This window comes from Octopus sinensis, linkage group LG29 (assembly GCF_006345805.1).
Source record: "Octopus sinensis linkage group LG29, ASM634580v1, whole genome shotgun sequence".
Taxonomy (NCBI): domain Eukaryota; kingdom Metazoa; phylum Mollusca; class Cephalopoda; order Octopoda; family Octopodidae; genus Octopus; species Octopus sinensis.
In genome coordinates this window covers 5927451-5934107 of record NC_043025.1, presented here as the reverse complement: position 1 = coordinate 5934107, position 6657 = coordinate 5927451, and positions in this window count along the sequence as shown.

Here is a 6657-nt window from a genome sequence, read left to right as displayed (position 1 = left end):
CAGAGTAACAGGTTTTGTTGAATTTTCTGCTGCTTTTAAATAAAGTAATTACTCTACCACTGGTATTTGAGTACTCTTTTTACCACCTTGTTTTTCACTTTTATGTGTTACTCCGGTATATATATTATATATATATAATATATATATATATATACACACACAAATTGAGATAGGAGTTGTAAATGCAACCCTCCATGGGATAACATATATCCAATATACTGCTAGTGAAGTACCCAATAAAGTTAATACATAAATGTTAAGAATTGCGATGCAATTAATTCATTTATTGTATTATATGGGCAAAGGTAATTGGGATTCATCTTTACCAGAAAGTTTGATATCATCCATCATCATCATCATCATCATCATCAGCATTATCATTATTATTATTATTATTATTATTGTTATTATTATTAATATTATTATTATTATTATCATTATTATTATTATTATTATTATTATTATTATTGTTATTATTGATTATTATTATTATTATTATTGTTATTATTGATTATTGTTATATTATTGATTATTATTATTATTATCATTATTATTATTATTATTATAATCATTATCATTATCACTATTATTATATCATCATCATCATCATCATCATCATCATCATCATCATCATTATTATTAAGGCAGAATCATTGGCATGGTGGACGAAATGATTAGCAGTATTTTGCCCATCGCTACGTTCTGAGTTCAAATTCTGCCGAGGTCGACTTTGCCTTTCATCCTTTGGAGGTCGATAAATTAAGTACCAGTTATGCACTGGGGTCGATGTAATTGACTAGTCCTCTCCCTCCAAATTTTGTTTTAGCACACGATCTCAGATCAGGTCACTTGCTATGCAAGTACATCACCGTAATTATTATTATTATTCAGTAGTTTTATTTTTTATAGCGTGCTTTCACTTCACTACCGAGCGCAGCTCTGTGTGCCTTGGGTATGTGATGTAATTTGTTGTGATGCTCTGCTGGTTATTGTATGGAAAGTGTTCTGCGTAGGATGTGTGCAGTGCCTAGTAGTGCAATTTTCTGTATGTTATATGTGTTTGTAAGTCCTGGTGTTTTTGTTATGTATTTGTCTGAATATTTTTTTATCATGCCTAATGCACCTACTATGATAGGAATTGTTTCTATTTTTAGATTCCACATTCTGGTTACCTCCATTTCCAGGTCTTTGTATTTTGAAAGTTTCTCCATTTCTTTTAGAGACATGTTGTCATCTGCCAGTATTGATACATCAATTAGAAAGCATTTTTTTTCTTCATGATCTCTGACAACTATATCTGGTCTGTTGGCCTTAATTTCTCTATCTGTGTGTATTGGCATATCCCAGAGTATGTTTGCTTTCTCGTTTTCTGTGACCTTTTCTGGTGTGTGCTTATACCATCTTTTTTCTGTTGTTATTCCATAATGTTGGCATAGCTTCCAGTGTATGTAGGTTCCAACTCTATCATGTCTGTAAATATATTCCTTCTTCGCCAGGACTGGGCAGCCAGAGATAATATGATTTGTTGTTTCTTGTCCATCTCCACATATTCTGCATATTATCATTATTATTATTATTATTATTATTATTATTATTATTATTATCATTATTATTATTATTATTATTATTATTATTATTCTGGGGATTTTAGCCTTCACTTCGTTATTTATTGCTGAGGCAGTAATTCCTTCAACATACTCATCCCACACTAACCCATGCCACCCACACCCCATTCACACTGATAAATGCCACACTTCATCTCCAGTGTACCCCCCCCCTTCTCCCATCACCCCCCCCTGCAACTCTACCCAAAATCCGAACCACCCCCTTACCCACACTCCACCTATACACTCAGGGAAATAGGTGAAAAGAATACCAGAGATGAGAATGCCACAGCCCTTTCTTAGAAGACAGACCAGAATCAGCAAGTAAACTCAAAGACCCCTGAGTAATGTCTTTATGATTGACACCTGAAAAAATAGTTCCTTAAAAGAATCATTAATCTTTTCATATAAACATACCTTATATATACTTACATTCTTTATATATATATTTATATACATACACATGCAATATATATATGTATATATATATATATATATATATACATACACATGCAATATATATATATATATATTTATATACATACACATGCAATATATATATGTATATACGATACAGCTAAGGGTCAGACCCGATTCTGATTGGTCAACAAGTTGATGACGTCTAGCTCTGCTAGAATGGACAGGATACAAACAGGGGACAGTCATTGGTCAGAATATTGATGACGTCCTTTTCTGCTTGAATAGTCACCTAACAAGTACAGACAGGGGGCAGATCTAATGTAGCTATAAGTCGTGATTGGGCAGAATCTGGTGACGTCCCGCTATGCTTGACTAACGAAGCGACTGGTCAAGACAGGAAACAAACAAGAGGGAGTTATAATGCAGCGATTGGTCAAATAATGATGACGTCCCGTTCCACTTGATTAAAGCCACCTAACGAAACGATTGGTCAAACATTGATGACGTCACGCTACGCTAGATTGACCACCTAACAGGCATATAAAACCAAGCATTTCACAAAAAATCACTAGAACCACCCAGCGAACTTCCACCATGGGTCATCACAATGTGCTTAAGGTAAAAATGAATTCCTCGCTCTTTCGGAACATCAATCTTCTGTATTGACCGCTTTCCACCACTTTGATCTGTTTTTTGTATTGAATACGTATCGCCACCGTGGGCCACTGCATCGAACACTTGAACATATACTTCAAACTATATATCAACTATACATGAAACTATATATCAACTATACATGAACTCTAAGATGTCTGACTCCGTTGTGTATTATAAATGAATTTCTTGTGTTTGACGGCATGAGCTGTCTTTTTTATATATAACTTTTTTGATAAGGTTCATTTCAGGAACTGAAACATGTTATAATGTATATATAAAAATTAAAAATTGTATAATACAGCAGCATTTCGAACTTCATTTTTTACAAATATATATATATAATATATATATATATATATTATGTGAAATAGAAGATGAATAATCTTGTAGTAGATTAATCAAAAGTTTAACCGATACCTTAGTAGCAAAAATCACAGCAGTAAACAGCACGGTTGGAGGTACAACAATCTGGCGTTGCAACCGTGCGTTGGTGCGGATAATTGAAATTAAAACATTATTGGTGAATTGAAGAAATGGAGCTGAACGCAGATTGAACAGAAATCGTTTATTTCATTCTACACGTGTTCGAAAGGCACAAATTACCAAAATCCGATTGAATAATGGGACCATATTGTGTTTTCTACCCTACGCCAACACACACATATATAGAACAGTATACACACACCACGTCTCTAAGTAGATTTTTTCTCGCCCCTTATAAAACATCCAATATTCCTTAAATAGTCAGAACTTTATTCTCGGTCACTAAGAACATCTATACACCCTCACCCACATGATTGACCGATGCCTGACCCGTTGAATTCTTCAGCACCGGTTCTCAACATACACTGATAAACAGTTTCGCCATGGGCTCTTAGGAGCATAGTTCGATTTGTTTTTGCTCCGCCTCTGTTCTGTTTTTGTTTTTCCAACGGATTTCCTTTTTTCTTCCTGAAGAGAAAGACACAATATGGTCCCTATTCAATCGGATTTTGGTAATTTGTGCCTTTCGAAACACGTGTTAGAATGAAATAAAACGATTTCTGTTCAATCTGCGTTCAGCTCCATTTCTTCAATTCACCAATAATGTATATATATATATATATATATATATATACAATATATATATATTATATATATAAGTCCAGCAACAATTAGATTCAAATGAATATGGTACTTAATTTAGATGCACCTGAATTTTGTATGGTGTTATCCATAAAAAATTTGCGTGAATCTAATGGTTTTTTTTTGTTTCTTAAATGGCTTATAAACACCTTCCACGCTGCAATTGTTTTCATTCCAGTACACTATCTCAGATCAAGTCACTCACTATGCAAGTACATCTCTGTAATATATATATATATGTGTGTGTGTGTATATATATATATATATATATATATATATACTAGCAGTATCGCCCGGCGTTGCTCGGGTTTGTAAGGGAAATAACTATATAAGCATTTTTAGAGAGTTATAGCCAAAAAATAGCAAAAAAATGCATTAAAAATGGGAAAAAAGGGAATTTTTTTTAAATTGTTGACTCATCGTAGACATTTTTAAAGAGTTACTTCCCTTATATAATAGCGAAAAAATGCATTAAAATGGAAAAAAAATGATGGTAAATTATTTTTAAAAACGTAGACTTATCGTAGACGCGCACTAATACCCAGACGGGCTCGATATGAATCACGACTATAAGATACCCGAATTTGATTAAACTGCACCGCAAAATGTGGGAGTAGTTAGGAATCTAAATCGAAGGGGACAGACACTCACACAACTACAGTTTTATATATATAGATATATATAGACACATATATGTATGTATATAAATATGTACATATATGTATGTATATATGCATATATATTATTAATATTATATATATATATATATATATATAAAGATTAAGTATAGAGACATTCTATTTTGCAATGATGTTTGAAAGTGATCATATGCTGATATAATCTATTCTTAAACATTAAACCAAACGAAGAAATAGCACTATATTTTTTGCACTTGTAATTGGCTTGTTTTTGTTTTTGTTTTTTTCAATTCCTGTGTCAGGAGTGAAGGGCAGCACTCATGACCTGTGCAGGTCATCCCAGGCAGCTGAGGCTGACGCTGTCAATGTTCCATTTAAGCAGTTGCACCTGAACACCTACAGGAAAGATGTGAGCATCGAGAAAAATTTTAGGGGGATGATGTTCTGGGATAACTGGACAGGATAGTGGGGTAAGTGTGGAACCAGGATGGGTTGTGGACACAGCAATAACAATGAGGGGTGGAAAGATGAGTGGGTCGATCTAGACATGAGAGCAGGCAGCTCAGAATAACAAAAATCATGGTATTAGTGATAGAAAAGACAGAAGAGATAGCATACCTGTGGACAGGTAAACAGGAAAGTACCTGTTAATTATTTATTGCCAATCAATTGAGTAGCCTTTCTCTAATTATAATTTTTGGATGTCTTTTGTTACATCATCATCATCATCATCATCATCATTTAACGTCCATTATCCATGCTGGCATGGGTTTGACGGTTTGACCAAGGCTAGCAAGCTGGAAGGCTGTACCAGACTCCTGTCTGATTTGGCACAGTTTCTATGGCGGGATGCCCTTCCTAATGCCAACCACTCCGAGAGTGTAATGTGTGCTTTTATGTGCCACTAGCATGAATGCCATTTGTGCATTTGTGTGACACCAGTATCTGCCATGACTGCAATTCTACTCGGCTTGATGGGTCTTCTCAGGCACAACATAATGCCAAAGGTATTGGTCATTCATCATTGCCTCTGTGAGGCCCAACACTTGAAAGGAGCTTTTCATGTGCCACCAGCATCGGTGACTTTGCATCTGTGAAGTCTACCACTCAAAAGCTGCTTTTTATGTACCACCAGCACAGGTACCAGTTACATAACACCAGTTTTAGCCATGGCTATGATTTCACTTGGCTTCACAGGTCTTCTCAAGCACAGCATATTGCCAAAGGCCCCGGTCATTTGTCATGGCCTTCGTGAGACCCAACGTTTAAAGGATGCTTGTTACATAATGCCAGCATTGGCCACAACCAGAATGTCCCTTGGCTTAACGGGTCTCCTCATACACAGCATATTGCCAAAGGCCCCGGTCATTTGTCATGGCCTTCGTGAGACCCAACATGCAAAGGATGCCTTTTACATGCAACCAGCACAGGTACCAGTTACATAACACCAGCATTGACCACATCTACAATAGTGGAGACACATGGCCTTGTGGTTAGAGCAGCGGACTAACGGTCAAGGGACTGCGGGTTCAAATCTCAGACAGGGTGATGTGTATGTTTATGAGTGAAGTACCTAAGCTCCACGCGACTCCGGAAGAAGGTAATGGCAAACTTCTGCTGACTCTTTCGCCACAACTTTCTCTCACTCTTTCCTCCTGCATCTTGCAGCTCACCTGCGATGGACCGGCGTTCCGTCCATGTAGGGAACCTATACGCCAAGGAAACCAGGAAACCGGCCCTTATGAGCCAGGTATGCCTCAAAAAGGAACAAACAAACATCTACAATGGATGGAAGCACTCCGTCGGTTACGACAACGAGGGTTCCGGTTGATCCGAATCACCGGAACAGCCTGCTCGTGAAGTTAACGTGTAAGTGGCTGAGCACTCCACAGACACATGTACCCTTAACATAGTTCTCGGGGATATTCAGCATGACACAGAGAGTGACAAGGCCGGCCCTTTGAAATACAGGTACAACAGAAACAGGAAGTAAGAGTGAGAGAAAGTTGTGGTGAAAGAGTACAGCAGGGATCACCACCATCCCCTGCCGGAGCCTCGTGGAGCTTTAGGTGTTTTCGCTCAATAAACACTCACAACGCCTGGTCTGGGAATCGAAACTGCGATCCTATGACCGCGAGTCCGCTGCCCTAACCACTGGGCCATTGCGCCTCCACCCTTTGAAATACAGGTACAACAGAAACAGGAAGTAAGAG